This window comes from Diplotaxodon limnothrissa, linkage group LG5 (assembly GCF_057381915.1).
Source record: "Diplotaxodon limnothrissa isolate DT_005_m linkage group LG5, D_limnothrissa_male_GT1.1, whole genome shotgun sequence".
NCBI lineage: Eukaryota > Metazoa > Chordata > Actinopteri > Cichliformes > Cichlidae > Diplotaxodon > Diplotaxodon limnothrissa.
The window spans coordinates 22,474,026-22,490,565 of record NC_140600.1 but is presented as its reverse complement, the minus strand read 5'-3'; the positions used below and the strand labels follow the sequence as shown (position 1 = coordinate 22,490,565).

Here is a 16,540-nt window from a genome sequence, read left to right as displayed (position 1 = left end):
CCTTGGTAATGTGCTTGTTTGTACACTGGTCATGTTATGCAGTCGTGAAGTTATTAAGCCATTATGGTCTGCTTAAATGCCCAATCTATGCAAAAAATAGATATATTGGCTGTATTTACTTTAATCACATTAAGTATGACTCTGCCAGACTAACCATTTTATGAGTGCTAATTTTTAGTCAGTTATCCTACCAGCGTCCACATTAAAACATTTACTGACAGTAATGGTTGTTGCATGACACTAACGTGAAATCTTGCACATTCATGGTTCACAGGGGACAAATTAGTTGAGTTGACTCATCTGTTTATCCAGTGCTTTTGTGGATAAAAGCATGTCTGCAACTCAAATCATATCCCAATCAGTCTGCTGGGGATGACATGCAGGAAATTGTCTGGAGCAGACAGTAGCCTGTTTTCATATGGGCGCCTGCTCTACCAGGTGAACTGTGCATCATCTTAGCTGGTTTTGATGTCAAAGCGAGGTTGCTAGGTAGTGAATTTAATCTTTCTGGGATTTGTTTAGCTGAGTGGGACATTGCAATAACAGCGGATCTGACAGTCATTTTGTAAAAAAGCTTATAAAGTGTATAAAATAAATAAAGTGTAACTATCTATTTGTAAGTGTAAATTACATTTCATGTCTACAAATAGAAAACTGCTGGCAAGGCTCTTGCAGTACTTCAAGTATGGACAGTCCTGCTACATCATCTGTCTTACATTGAATGTAAGTCTCTTCTTGTATTTTTCTAACTTGAACAGCATTCAGCATTCACACTTTCAGTATAACCTTTGTCTTTATTCTAAATCTAAAATCAGCTCAGTGACTACTTAGACATCAGATGTTTGGCCTTGTAATACTGAAACAACAGCATTCATTCAGAGCAACATAATGTGAAGACCTGCAAAACCCCTTGTCATGACCATTTAACCATTCCTCTGTGCCGGATGGTATATGACTGACAGTGACTGTACTTGAGTCCTGCTTGCTCAGTAGATGATCCTTCATTTCCTCTCTAATCCACAAGCTTCACCACGTGTCCCCATTGAAGGAGTCCCAGGGGATTGACCTATATACCTGCTGACTCTTACTGACATGTCACAGTCGTGGCACTGCCTGGCACACTGCTGGGACATGTGCTCAGTCACGCTTTCCATTGCACACTTAGTATCTTGACCTGTTGTTCATTCAGACTCTTCACATTAGAAATATAATCTAATAGTGCTTTTAAAGATTGCCCCGCTAATCTTTGACTCTCATCAATATTTTGCTTGAAGATAATGTAATTATTGCTATGGGGCTACTTGGAATAAATTATATATAAAGCACAAAAGACTGAATACAAACTTTTTCAATGTAAGTCTCTGTTATTTGAGTGCATATGTAGTATGTCTCAGGGTTTATTATACCTTTGCTGGTACTGATCATATGTGTGTCGACATGTCTGGGCACCAAACTGTGTGTAATGTATTTCCCCAGTCAACGTAGGCTCACCCTGTTCACACCTGCTTGGCAGCTCGCCCCTGTGCACGTGTTAGTTAATAATTCACACTGACCCTCTGCTCCCATGACCTTCACTTGTTACGAATTAATTATGACCTCCTCCGTCGCATGCCTCATTAATCTCTGCGAGACACAGAACGCGAAGGATTATTATGATGGTTGCTGCCTTTGTTGCTACATAGCGACGCTTTGAATTTCAGTACTCTGTAGTTTCTTTGATGGTTGATGTGGCCACTTCTTTTGTTCTGCTTTGTCACAAATAATTTATATTCAGCTAGTGACCAAGGCAGTTTTGATGGGGAAAGATGTCAAAGCTGTTGTTGAATTACTTGGAAATAACTAATATGTAACAGGCAAAGTTTGACGTTTTTAAATAAAACTTTGGTGAGGAGGATTACACACGATGCGTGACTGTGTTTCTGAGAATATTTAATACTAGATGTCGTGCTTCCACTTCCTCACTTCCCTTGCACAACTTAGTATCTTTCTTTTACCATTGCCTCCCCCTTTGCGGTTTTTGTTTTGGCTTGGAAACAGCCACTGTAATTCAGATCTGCTAAACAATAAGAAATGTCAGGCTTTATCCTCTGCTTGTATATTAGCCACGGCGTGCTGTTTAAATATTCAAAACCCAGGAGTTGTGTCAAGGAATGGCCACCTGAAATGGGATAGGATAGGGATATGTCTGGGATAGGGCTTTTCGTTTCTTTCTCGTAATGAGCACCTAAAATATTATATCTCAGTGAGGTGTGTGAGTGCATCTAATGACAGTTGACATTTCTTGCTCACAGCTTGTGTTCTAGTTCCTGGCAGAGAGACCATGTGGGGCACAGACTCCCACTGGGAGCTGGCTGACAGTAAGAGGTGTATACAGAAGTTGTGTAAATTGAACACAGTGCTGCCTGTGCATGTGTTTCTCTTCTTTTTGTCCAGCACATTAAAGTAGATTGATGTGCATGTATAAGTGTGTCAGAAGTAAAGTGGGAAAGGGGCGTGCAGATGTCAGCACCAGTTGTGCAGGGACTCAGAGCCAGGATAAAATTAAAAACCCTGGTGTTAAACACGCAGCCTACTCTAAGTGCAATATTTAGCAGGATGCTCAAATGCGAGTTAGTGAGTGTACTGTTCGTTTTTCGTTTTTCAGCTCTGCACGTTCATGTTGTTGTGTGGGTGTGTATGCTCCCACAGGGGCTCCATTTCTCTCCTTGAAATTGTGCACACTCTGGCTCCCTCCATGGGTAGAGATGGTTAAATCTCTCCACACATATCTCACCTCACCAGCAGCTTGGTCTGTAGGTTTGACATTATTTACATGCACACACATAGCTATTTCTGTACAGTTAAACAAAAAGAATTATGAACAGCCGATTTTGAAGCAGTCTTAAATTCATGGATCCCCCCCCTTTTCTTTAAACTCTCCTCACATCTTTTTGAAAGCTGGTATGGTCAAAAAAGCGAAGAAAGCTAGAGAATGCACTCATTAGTTCATTTGCAGATTAAACAAAATATGCAAAGTGAAACTAATTGTCAACTTGGTTTTGTAAAAGAGGGTAAAAACAGGAAAAAAGGATGAAATATTATCGACCTGCAGCTGTTATGAATAGAAAGCAGACCCTTTTTAAAATTCTACGGTTTTACAAGTGCCAGTTTAAAGCCACATTAGCAAACAGTTTAAAAGTAAAGAACAACAAGTGCCACATTACACTCATTACATAACACTCAAGATAAAGCTAAGTCCTCCCTTAGTGTTTCCATAGGAGTTACGAGTGTAAGTATCAGCTGCTAATCAAACGCACTTGATAACTGATCATCAGCAAGTGTGTTTACCTCTATGAAATCAGAAGTTTTGGCAGTTTGCTAGTTTGGATCATTCAGGTGTGTTAATACAATGGCAAGGTCAAAAGACATCAGCAGTGATCTTAGAGAAGCAATTGTTTCTGTCCATCAATCTCAGATAGGTTTTAAGGAAATTTCTAAACAATTTGAAGTCATTCATTCTGCAGTGAGCAAGATTAGTCAGAAAGTGGAAAACATTCAAGACAGCTGCCAATCTTCCCAGGAGTGTCCCAGCAAATTCGCTCTCAAGGTTAAACTGTGTAATGCTCAGGGAAACTACAAAAAACCAAAAATAAAACAGGCCTCAGTTAGCTGGCTAAAATGTGAATGCTAACAACAGTGCCATTCGAAAAACAATGAAAAAGTATGGCTTTTTGGGAAGGCTTTGCAGCACAGCTTAGGTTTTCAAAACAAACAAATCACAAGACTTCTGGAACTATATGCTTTGGACAGATGGGACCAAAGTGGAGATGCTTAGCCATAACGCTCAGCATGTTTGACAAAGCCAAAAACAGCATATCAGCATAAGCACTTCATATGAACTGTTAAGCACAGTGGTGGAGGGGTGATGATTGGGGTTTATTCTGCAGACACAGACCTGGGCACTTCATTGAGTAGACCATGAACTCCTCTGTATTCTAAAGTGAAATGTGAGGCCATCTGTCAGACCACTAGAGCTTGTCTGGAATTGGTTTATGTAGCAAACCAATGGTTCCAAGCACAGCAGCAAATTTACAACAGAAGATCTGAAAAAGAAACAAATTAAGGTGTTGCAATTTCAAAGTCCAGACCTCAACCTGATTGCGATGCTGTGGTGGGAACTTATCAGAGCTGGGCATGAACAAATACCTGCAAACCTCAGTGAACTAAAGCCCCACTAATCTGAAGTGTATTCACCGGTACCTAATATTAAGATCTGGTAAGGACTAGAACATTTTTACTTGGGTATTAGAATAGTTTTTACTATGACTGTACAGTGTGCTGTTTCATATATCCAGCATTGTTTTGCACATTTGGTGTCCTAGTTAAGTGCTCATACAATTTTATGAGCTGTTGTCAGATAGAGAGACAAAACTATACTTAAATGCTTGTAAATTCATATTTTTGTGTCAACAGTGCATCAGGTGAAAACTTGAATGTACAATGGTAAAGCTTTTTCACTCCAGAGTGATTTATCACTCCCAAACTTTTGGTATGGCTTTACCTGTCATTATTGTTTTGTGCCCCTGAGCTTTGTTGTTCTGTTCAGAAAAGGCATTGAGGAGTTGGTGGAGACCAAAACAAGACTAAAAGGACAGCAAATGTTTCTGCTTGAGTCACCAGGTGAACAGAAAAATAACTGCCAATGATCTGGATAATGTTGAGTGCGGTTTGCTGCTCAGCTGGTTGCTAACCAGTTTCACCAGTTCTGCATTATAGTATTAGTGTTGTGTTTCTGCTGCCCCCAAGTGGTCTTCAGTGTATCCACATCCGTATAATTGCATTCATTTCAAACGACTTTCTGCAGAGATGCCTTTCCCCCCTTGTTTTGTGTAAAATAAGACAAATTTTTGTGCTTCATAATTGTTTTTTATTACTTCAAGAATCCTTCTATTGCCTGGAGTTGCTGTTTTTGAGTTTTACTGGATCTTTCCAATTGAAAGAAATTGTATGTAATTCAGAAAACCAATTTTTTAAGTAAATGAGCCGCCAATAAAAAAAAAGCACTATTAAAGTACTTTTAGTTGTCATTTACAGGCACTCTGTAAGTCTTGGTCCCTGTTACTGGTTTGCTGTCAGGGTAATATAAGCTAAAATATGAGTGTAATATCAAAAGTTTTTTTTTCATGATTTTTTTTTATTTTGTAACTTTATGCTCCAAAATATCAATACAGACTTGTGCATCTGCAGCCATAGATGCACAAAAATGCTGTACACACATTGTGCGAGTGGGCTTTAATGTCTCAGCAACCTCCAGTGAGAGTGGGATCAACCTAAGAGAATGGGATCAATCTGTCTGACCTTTTCCTTGTGGTAACCTACACTGTTCAATCGCTCATTATTTTGACAGTGAAAGGGCAGCTTTTCCGACTGTGAGCTGTGCACCTTTGTCTCATGACAGAGTCCGATTCACACAGTTACTACTCACCTACCTACACCTCGATTTTCTAGATATATTAAGTAATATATGCTAAAGAGACCTGCAACTGTGGAGTAAGACAGGGACAACACAGTTATTGTTTTTTCAGGAATGATTAAGTGGCCACGAGAGCACAGAAAACTATAGACTTAATATTAAAAGATTGATGTATCCACTGTGACATCACCCATCATTTTTATGAAGTTAATTTTAGCTTTGTGTGCTTTCTATGTTATTTATGGATTTAACTGTTTAAAAGTTTAATGTGGCCTCCTGTTTTTGAGAGGAACAAATTGCTGTAAACACTCTGTTTAGACATAAAAAAAAATTGTCTCTTGATTGTAAACTTCTTAAAAAATAAATCCATAATCGTGCCAAAAGTGGCCAGATTTGGAAACTGTTGTGGAAGGCCACACCAAGAAGCTGAACTCAGTTCTGTTCTATATGACTTTTATCTCTACTGGTAAGAGTAGATGTTACAAATAGGAAATAGAAATGTGAAAATGGAATAGTAAAAACAATATTTTAGCACTTTTTAATCAACATTCCTGTTTTCTTCCATTTCATCCCCAACATGAACTCCATGAATTCCCTGTTGCAGTCCTTGTCATTGAGTGCTTTACTGCCAGCTCCTCCATAATCTAACTCTTTTGTTATCCCATGTACAAAGATGAGTACCTTGGCTGTGTTGCAGACATTACAGCATGTGTCCAGAGCTAAGGAGAAAAAAGGCCAAATTGTCCGCTTTGCTTTTAAACTGAAGCTCCAGAATTGCAGAGGTGTTTTTCATTCATCTCGTTCCACACGATATCATTGCAAAACGTGTAATTGACACGCTTGTCCACAGTGCCCATTTCACGCTTTGCCTCTACAAAATGTGAAAAGGACACGCATGCAGAAGTTGCAGTAAGATGCAGTAACAGCAGAATGAGATATTTTATTTTAAGCCAACATGAAAATAATAATGGGAAAATGTTTAAACAGACATTATTGACACATTTACATGGAAATACGTATTAGCCGCCTAGCTTTACAATTTCTTAAAGACCCTAGAGTGCACTGCATACATTTTTTGCTCGATACCGACTTTGTGGCTTTAATTAAACATATTACCACCCCCTGCTGCTAATGCAACTTCTGCATGGACCGGTGGACTGGTGTTTCTATTACTTATTTTGCCATGATACTGTTGTCTTGTCATAGATCATCTGGGCAGGGGAACATTCTCAAATGCTTCTTTATTCTTGGGGTATATTTTTAGTGAAATCACAAAGCTGGTCTCACTGCTCCATCCCTCAATGTGTAAAGCTTGTTAAAAAGTCATTGTTGCTTTTGCAGCTTTGCAAGCAAAGGTTCATCTATCCCTGTCTGCTTTGCATCAGTCAAATGTTTGTATTTCTCTGAGTATTTAGTCTTGTAATGGTAATTCAAATTGAAATCCTCAAACATAGCAGTCAAATGGAACAATACAAATGGTCTTACTTGAATACTGAATAGGAAATCATTGTAAAATGCAATAGCACAAATTTAAAGAAAGAATTAATAGATATTCTGCTACAGTTGATTCCTACATATTAAACTAAGACAACAGTCTACATTGACAGGTTTTTATTTACTTTCGTGCCGTGAATCATCTGCAGCGTGTTGCCGTCTTTTACCAAGATCTGTAAATCTCTGTTCAGGTAACAAGGTGACCCTGTTCTACAGCAACATTTCTGAGTTTGAGAGTTAATAAAAATGTGAAATTTACTTGGTCCCGTAACGCGCTCTAAAGGATTTTGGATCACAGGTTCTAACAGATTAGGGCTGATCTTTCCATAAAGGAATGTGGAGGCTTAAACTTTGTCAAATGCAATTTTTAAGCCTTAATAATTTAAGGCAGAGAAATGCTTTAATTTAATGTTTTTAAAAATCAAGTCAGACACAATGGTACAGAACATATTTATTTATTTATTTTGTGTACCAGGCTGCTATATATGTTTATTTCTCCTGTAAATATGGGTATTTTGACATATCTGTGGGATATAGGGTTAGGGTTTTTGGTGCTGTCCTCAAGTGGCCATTCCAGGAAGTGCAGTTTTTGCGAGTTTGACTTTGACATTATTGATTTTTCAGTCCGAAAATTTGAAATTTTTGGAAAGGATATACAAACAGACAAACTTCAATCAAAGAAAATATTCTTTCAAGTTATGTAGAAATGCATGATCTATAAAACAGAATCTCAAACTGTGTATACATACTAGTATTGCTAGAAGTGAGAGCAGTCTTAAAAAGTGTGTCTAAATTTAAATCATACTTGCACCTGTCCAATCTAACAACGGTTGTGTTCATTACATACTTTACAGTATTTGTAATTATACAAATCTCTGTCAGTGCGCATTCCTTCTGTCGTATAACCACCAGGGTTTCTCACTGACTTTTATTGGTTTACAGAAAAAAATCAAATGAGAATATTTTACACATCTAGATTTTGTCAAGAAATACAATAAACCAAATGGTTCTGACAGCTGCAGAGAGTAATACAAAGACACACGTTCAATCCCAAAATGTATTCAAAACATGTGTTCTGTCAACAAATTGCTAAAAATCACTTGTTGGCACATGTAAGCTTTAGCAGATACAAACAAACATTAAATGCTTATTATGTGTATGTAATTACAAATTAACAACCAGTGTGTAGTCCTGTTGGCTAAATCTGAATCACAGATGAGAGTGAATGTTAAGTACACTGTCCACTGATCAGATAACTTAACCTTAACCTGCCATTTAACAAGGTTATCAACTCACTAACAGGATAATCCTGCTGTCCTTAGAGAAAACCCCCACACACTTAATCCCCTAAAAAAATGAGAGTTCCAGCAAATGAAAAATGCAAACAACAGAACAGCACAGAGGTATGTCAGTTTCTTTGCAGTTAAAAGTAACAAAAAGCTGTTTTCAGAATTAATTACTTCCAGCTTAAAGAGGACATTTCATTACTTGTGTCTTTTGTAGTTTTTGGCTACAGTTTAATTTGTATTTATCGAGCTGCTGGAGACTACCACAGTGAATTGGCTGTTTTGTTTTCAAGATGCATTAAAAGGCTGTTTCTGAAGCACAGAGGCTCGCTCTTTTATACGGTCCTGATTTTCTCCACATAGTGTGGGTAGAGGTGGGAAGCACAGCCCACAACACTCGCTGCTGTACAAGCTAAAGCATTCTACATGAATAATTTGCTACTCCCTGCTCCGGTTTGGCCTTGCTCCTCTTTCCCTTTCACCCACGCAGTGGTGTTATGCTGATTCGGGAGCAAAGAGGAGAGTTTGGCACTTCCAACATGGCAGGAAGAAAAACGTCTCCATAGAAAAGAAATACTATTCAGCATCTCATTTAAGTGATAATGTTAAAAAGGATGATTAGATGGGGTTTCGAGAAAGTTAGAGACGTGAGTCAAGAGTTCAGAAGCTGGAATTTTTATTAGCTGGCTTAATTGTGTGATCATATAAGTATACACTCATATAGCGTCTTCACTGTAGCTGTTGTTGCATAGCTTCAGTAGTTGTCTCTTGGTCGCAGCATGTACTAGCTGTCCACAAACACACAGTCACTTGTTGTGAAAGAACCAGCACAGATGGCTAGTTCTGAGAGCACTGCACCTGTTTATATATAGCTTCTCAGTAGAGCACTTGAGAGATAGGAAAACAAAGCAAGTCTGTCTGTTTGGCATTGCAGTAGCTCCATCCACGCTTTGTGGTCTCAGTTGAGACAGCAGATTCCTTTAGGATTCGGGCATATTAACAAAGGTTTTATCTTGTACGGAGGAATAGCACCAGCAAAAATAGCGCATTATAGATAGATTTTTAATGTAACCGTCACGTCTATTTTTGCTGCGTTATATTTGGTTGAGGCCCTTTGTTGGGTTTCGGACTTTATCAAACTGAGTAGGTGAAGTTAAGTAATGTAGTACCTTACAGTCATAACCTGTGGTTTGTGTTTTCACGGTGCACCCAAATGTTTTCCAGGCTCTTACTTTATCCTGCTTAATGTTGAAAAATGATGTCGTTGCCCACACTATTGTTAGTGCTGCATTAACCAAGATGCACTGCATATTTTCACACTATTCATGATTCAAATGGCATCATTTCTGAGGGAAGGAGTTGCATAATTTGTCACTCATGTTGCATAATTGAGTTATTATTGAGGTTCTATGTTTGCTGGGTCATTGCCACTTATTACAGCTCTTTTCCCCCTGACTGATTGGGCGTCATCTTTGAAACGTGGCTGTTTTTGCAAAATTAATTGTGAAACCAACAAAACATCATACAAGTTTAGCAAAAGATGACAATGAAAAAACTTTTTTTTTTGCAAAACTCCTTTAAGTTAATTACATTTAAAGAATCGTCAACTACTTTCTGACTTAATAGATTAAATAAGACTTGGAGGTTTTCATTTTTCTGTGTGCAGGCCACAGCAGCTAAGGATGTTTTATACATGTAATAAACATAGACACGCAGATATCCAAATGTGTATTCTAAAGAGAACGCACCACAAATACAAAAAGGGATTTTTTTTAAGGAAGCAAATATAGTGATAGTGCTTCTTCTTCATGCACATCTTTTCCCTCTGTGTGTTTGTCCACCACTTTGCATTTAATCATTAGTTATTATTAATCTCTGGCTCTTTTCCACAGTGTGTTTTTTATCCTGCCTCCCTCCCCTCACCCCCAACCAGTCGTGGCAGATGGCTGCCCCTCCATGAGCATGTTTCTGCTTGAGGTTTCTTGCTTTTAAAGGGGAGTTTTTCCTTCCCGCTGTCACCAACTGCTTGCTCATCGTTGTCTGATTGTTTGAGTTTTCTCTGTATTATTATTGTAGGGTCTATACCTTACAATATCAAGCACCTTCAGGCAACTGTTGTTTTAATTTGGTGCAATGCAAATAAATAAAATCAAACTGAATTGAAGAACAGTAAAAACAAAAGGGGATCTATGTGTATAAAGCCATGAAACTTCATTCACACTGCATGCAGTGTTGTTTTGAGGTAGGCAGTGTGGAAAGAATCTGCTGGAAGGCTATATCTGAGTGTTTTAAAAATATTAGCTGAGTGTAAAGCAGAGAATGTGGATTCAGTTTCTGACACTTGGCAAATACATTGGCTGCAGGTGTTTTGGTTTCAGTAATTATGCTTTGAAAAATCATATGCATTCTTTAAGTATGCAGAAAGGGGAAAAAAGGTAAACCCTGCTATAATTTGATATGTCTGTTATTGCATTTACAAATGTACATGTACAGTGACGTTGCTGTCTCACCACCTTTATACTGTTGCTCTGTCTGCAGGGATGTGCATGTAGGTATACTGAAGAGGTTTCAGTATGTTAGCTTTAGTGGCCTCCCATAAATAATAATTCAGCTTAGATAAATAATAATTATACATTATTATAAGCGGCATATAGTAACAGCATTAAATATAGCAAATATTATATACCTATATCCTGAATAGACATTATCTTCACTAACAGCATCATTATTCTTACAGGACCACCTTCTCCTTCCTCTTTTCCCATCCACCTCCTCATCCTTTTCATCCTGTTGTGTTAAATGTGAGCTGTAGCTTTGTCTACTAACACCTACGCCAACATGTCACTAACCATTATTTGTACATCATTTTGTGTTCAAAGTCAGTTACACTGAGCAGATACAGGGAGTGCAGAATTATTAGGCAAGTTGTATTTTTGAGGAATAATTTTATTATTGAACAACAACCATGTTCTCAATGAACCCAAAAAACTCATTAATATCAAAGCTGAATGTTTTTGGAAGTAGTTTTTAGTTTGTTTTTAGTTTTAGCTATTTTAGGGGGATATCTGTGTGTGCAGGTGACTATTACTGTGCATAATTATTAGGCAACTTAACAAAAACAAATATATACCCATTTCAATAATTTATTTTTACCAGTGAAACCAATATAACATCTCCACATTCACAAATATACATTTCTGACATTCAAAAACAAAACAAAAACAAATCAGCGACCAAAATAGCCACCTTTCTTTGCAAGGACACTCAAAAGCCTGCCATCCATGGATTCTGTCAGTGTTTTGATCTGTTCACCATCAACATTGCGTGCAGCAGCAACCACAGCCTCCCAGACACTGTTCAGAGAGGTGTACTGTTTTCCCTCCTTGTAAATCTCACATTTGATGATGGACCACATGTTCTCAATGGGGTTCAGATCAGGTGAACAAGGAGGCCATGTCATTAGTTTTTCTTCTTTTATACCCTTTCTTGCCAGCCACGCTGTGGAGTACTTGGACGCGTGTGATGGAGCATTGTCCTGCATGAAAATCATGTTTTTCTTGAACGATGCAGACTTCTTCCTGTACCACTGCTTGAAGAAGGTGTCTTCCAGGAACTGGCAGTAGGACTGGGAGTTGAGCTTGACTCCATCCTCAACCCGAAAAGGCCCCACAAGCTCCTCTTTGATGATACCAGCCCAAACCAGTACTCCACCTCCACCTTGCTGGCGTCTGAGTCGGACTGGAGCGCTCTGCCCTTTACCAATCCAGCCACGGGCCCATCCATCTGGCCCATCAAGACTCACTCTCATTTCATCAGTCCATAAAACCATAGAAAAACCAGTCTTGAGATATTTCTTGGCCCAGTCTTGACGTTTCAGCTTGTGTGTCTTGTTCAGTGGTGGTCGTCTTTCAGCCTTTCTTACCTTGGCCATGTCTCTGAGTATTGCACACCTTGTGCTTTTGGGCACTCCAGTGATGTTGCAGCTCTGAAATATGGCCAAACTGGTGGCAAGTGGCATCTTGGCAGCTGCACGCTTGACTTTTCTCAGTTCATGGGCAGTTATTTGGCGCCTTGGTTTTTCCACACGCTTCTTGCGACCCTGTTGACTATTTTGAATGAAACGCTTGATTGTTCGATGATCACGCTTCAGAAGCTTTGCAATTTTGAGACTGCTGCATCCCTCTGCAAGATATCTCACTATTTTTGACTTTTCTGAGCCTGTCAAGTCCTTCTTTTGACCCATATTTGCCAAAGGAAAGGACGTTGCCTAATAATTATGCACACCTGATATAGGGTGTTGATGTCATTAGACCACACCCCTTCTCATTACAGAGATGCACATCACCTAATATGCTTAATTGGTAGTAGGCTTTCGAGCCTATACAGCTTGGAGTAAGACAACATGCATGAAGAGGATGATGTGGACAAAATACTCATTTGCCTAATAATTCTGCACTCCCTGTATATGTCTTTATTTATCTATCATACATGCATGAGAAATGTATTATATTAGGAATTTATTATATTAGATCATAATTAAGAAATGAGGAGTTCTCAGAATGATACTCTTACTGCAACTTCATTAGGGACACATTGCTAGTACTAGATTGGACCTGCTTTTGCCTTAAGAACTGCTTTAATTCGTCACATCTCAAATTCAATAAGGTGTTTGAAACATTTCTCTGAGATTTCGGTCCATATTGGCATGATAACATCCATGATATGAATCCCTGGCTCCACCACATCCCAAAGGTGCTTTGCTGAATTGAGATTTAGGGGCTGTGGAGGCCATTGGAGTACAGTGAAGTCATTGCTGAACCCTTGTGGTGTCCTCGGGTCAAAACTGGTCCTTAGGTGAATGGCAAACAAGTATATGGGAATCCCGAGGACACCACACGGGTAAAAACCCACTTTTGACTAGATGGTTTGAGCTTTGTGACATGACACGTTGATGGAAACAGGCATCAGAAGATGGGTACACTAGATGGGATAGATATGGACAGCAACACAATACTTAGGTAGGATGTGGTGTTTAAATGATGATCAGTTAGTAGGGGCCCAAGGTGTGCCTGGAACATCTTCCCCATACAGTTATACCAACGCAAGCTTGAACCGTTGATTCAAGCTAAATGACGGCTCAATCGAGACTCAGCATTTTTTCAATCTTCTATTTTCCGATGTTGGCGAGCCTGTGTAAACTGTAGCTTCAGTTTCCTGTTCTTAACTGACAGAAGTGACATGCAGTGAGGTCTTGTGGTTATGTAGCCCCTCTGTTTCAAAGTTTGATGTTTTGTGTATATTCATACCTTGATTATAATTAGAGATGGACCGATCCGATATTACGTATCGGTATCAGTCCGATACTGACCTAAATTACTGGATCGGATATCGGAGAAAAATGAAAAATGTAATCCGATCCATTAAATATCACGAAAGCACCTCACAAAACTTGCAACAGCCGTAACTCACCTCAGAACGTTAGCACGTCGAAGCAGTATGCATCACGTGATAGAGCGGCTGTGGAGCTTCGCTAGCAACCCGGCATTTCATCTCCGACAAAGTTATCCCCGAGAGAAGTAAAGCAAGTGTGTAAGTCCATCTCTGAATCTTTGTAAAGCATTCCTGCGTTAAGCTTAACAAGCGATATATGGAGCGACTGCCTCTTCTTGCTGCTACTTCAATCATGAAACTGCTTAATGATCAGCTGATCGGCTTTTCTGTTGCAAGTCCGTCTCTCTTGTTTGCTTTTGGCCCACTTTGCACCAGAAAGAGGAAACCAGTGGATAAACAACAGCAGCACGTTTAAGCTTGATAAGCTGTTGTTAGAATTTATTTAATATTAATTTCTACACCAGGATCTTTTTCTACGTAGCTGACGGCTGGTAACTGTGCAGGGGCGGATCTAGCAAAGTTTAGCCAGGGGGGCCGATAGGGCATTAACAGGGAAAAGGGGGCACAAAGACATACTTTTCTTTCTTATTCTCATTTAAAATGTCTAGCTTTTAATAAATAATTATCTGACACCCAAAGTTTTAATTTGATGCAAAATGAATAGAAGTCAATTACTGTATATAGTAACTATTAAGTCTAATATATATATATATACCCTAGTAAGCTATAGTACTTTTTACTTTGGGAAGGTACCATCTGTGCAGTCTGCAATTTTGTTGAAGAAAGATGTTGAATCTATTTAATATTTTAATATATTGAAAAATAATTGATTTCTGTGCATTTTTTTTCACACTGCATCAAATTAAGGTTGATTACGTCGATTAAGCATCATGAGGTGGAGCGTGAGGGGTGGTTCCCTATTTTTTATTTATTTATTTTTGTTGTTGCTGGGAACCCTATTAGTTAGGTTGCTTAATATTTACGCTAAGTACTCTTTAAAATACCAGAATAGGGAGGATGGTGTAGGTTTAAGTTTATTAGATTGATCAGTATTGCTGAACTATGAAATTTTTTTTTTTGCATACAGGTATAACAGAATAGCTTTAGTGTAGTTGTTGTTTTAAACTTGAGTATGAACTTGTACAAAATGCAGCAAGATATTTAAAAAGACAGTTTTGTTGATTAAAAAACACTATATCGGATTCATATCGGTATCGGCAGATATCCAAATTTATGATATCGGTATCGGTATCGGACATAAAAAAGTGGTATCGTGCCATCTCTAATTATAATTAGTGGTTATTTGACTTACCCTTGCCTTCCTTCCAGCTTGAAGCAGTGTGGCTATTATCCTCTGACCGCTGACGGGCATTTTCACCCAGAGAACTGTCTCTCATTAGATATGTTCGCTTTTCATTCTGTGTAAAGATGGTTGTGAGAGAAAATCACAGTAGTTGTACATTCAAATTAACTGAAATCACCTTTCTTCCATATTCTGATGTTGCTGCCCTGCGATTGGCTGAATTAATCTTCACATTAATGAGCAGTTGAACTGGTATACCTACATTTTCTATAGTTTGTTTTTAATCCTACTTTTCAATTAGGGTGTCCATGACCATGCGGCCACCATTCATTGTGGCCACTGAATCTAATAGAGGACAGACAAGGACCACTAAGAAGAACAATCAGTCTCTCCCTTACACAGGGCCGGGTCAATGTCTCTAAAGGTTTTGTATAAAATGATAAAGAAGACAGACTGTTGTACTCACAGACCTTATCACTAGAGACATATCTATCAAATGCTGGCCTCTTGGGTCTCTAGATTAAGATCCCTATTGTGCTGATCAGATGTTTCTTGCTGATTAAATGCTTGTCAGTCTCTGTCAGTCTCTCTTTGTCTTACGTGGAACGTGGGCTTTTCTCATTTATTTGTATAACTCAGGAGGATCTCTTCTTAATGTAACTTTCCTTAATTGAATTTGACTGAAAGACAGCATCCCAGTGACTTCAATGACTCCCTTTTCCATTTGATCATTGCAGTGTGATGAAAACGTAAGGGTGCGTTAAAAATAAATGTTTTATTTGCAACCTTCTCTGCCATCTTGACTGTTTGCACCGCGGTAAAGATGTCCTCTGATACAGTCACTGCACACCTACCACCATTATTTTATTTATTAGCTGTTACCGGGCATGTTGTTAAATTCCATCTTCTGTATTTATGCTTTTGAAGTATTACACCAATAAAAGAAATGATTTATTTGGGCAGATGGTAATCAGCAATGGAGGTGTTTATGAGGTTATTTGTTTTGTTGTACAAGTCGGTGACACAAGAATGCTCATTCTTCAGGCCCGAGGCACAGATGATTGTCATTAACAGGAGGCTGTGTTACAAACATAGTTCCTTCCCCTCTATTTTCAGCTTTCATTACCTGTAATCGAACCATTTCTTTCCATTGAGCAGTTTGATCGATGTGTTGTGTTGACCTGAAATTGAATCTGTTTATGTTAATATCCTGTCTGTGATGGCTTTTGTACTAGATTTTTAACAGTGTCACACTCCTCTCTCCAAACATAGGGCTTAGCGAGGATGACTGTGAAGGGTGAATGCTGCTCTTGCAGATGCTATGGGCTCCATAAAAGATCTGATGATTGTTGCACCTGTCCAATCTAATAACAGTTGTGTTCATTTGTATTCGTGCTGCACTCTTTCTTCTGTGTACTCGGTTTGAGAGTGCTAAATGCTGTCAAATTATTAAGTCTTCTTGAGGAGATGAAAGGCCTTGTTTGGACAGGCTTTCAAATATTCAGTTGTTCAGACTTGCTATAGCATGTCCTTAGCACACCGTGACCATTTATGAAGAAACATGACTTGGATTTAATATATCTAACTAACAGACAGATCTTTATGCTTGTACCC

The 16,540-nt window shown here is 38.7% G+C and overlaps 1 protein-coding gene across 2 annotated transcripts in view; it reads left to right on the top strand.

Moving 5' to 3' along the window:
- The window catches only part of bsnb (bassoon (presynaptic cytomatrix protein) b), a 74,692-nt gene that overhangs the window by 42,658 nt on the left and 15,494 nt on the right, over positions 1-16,540 (top strand). The window lies entirely within an intron of this gene.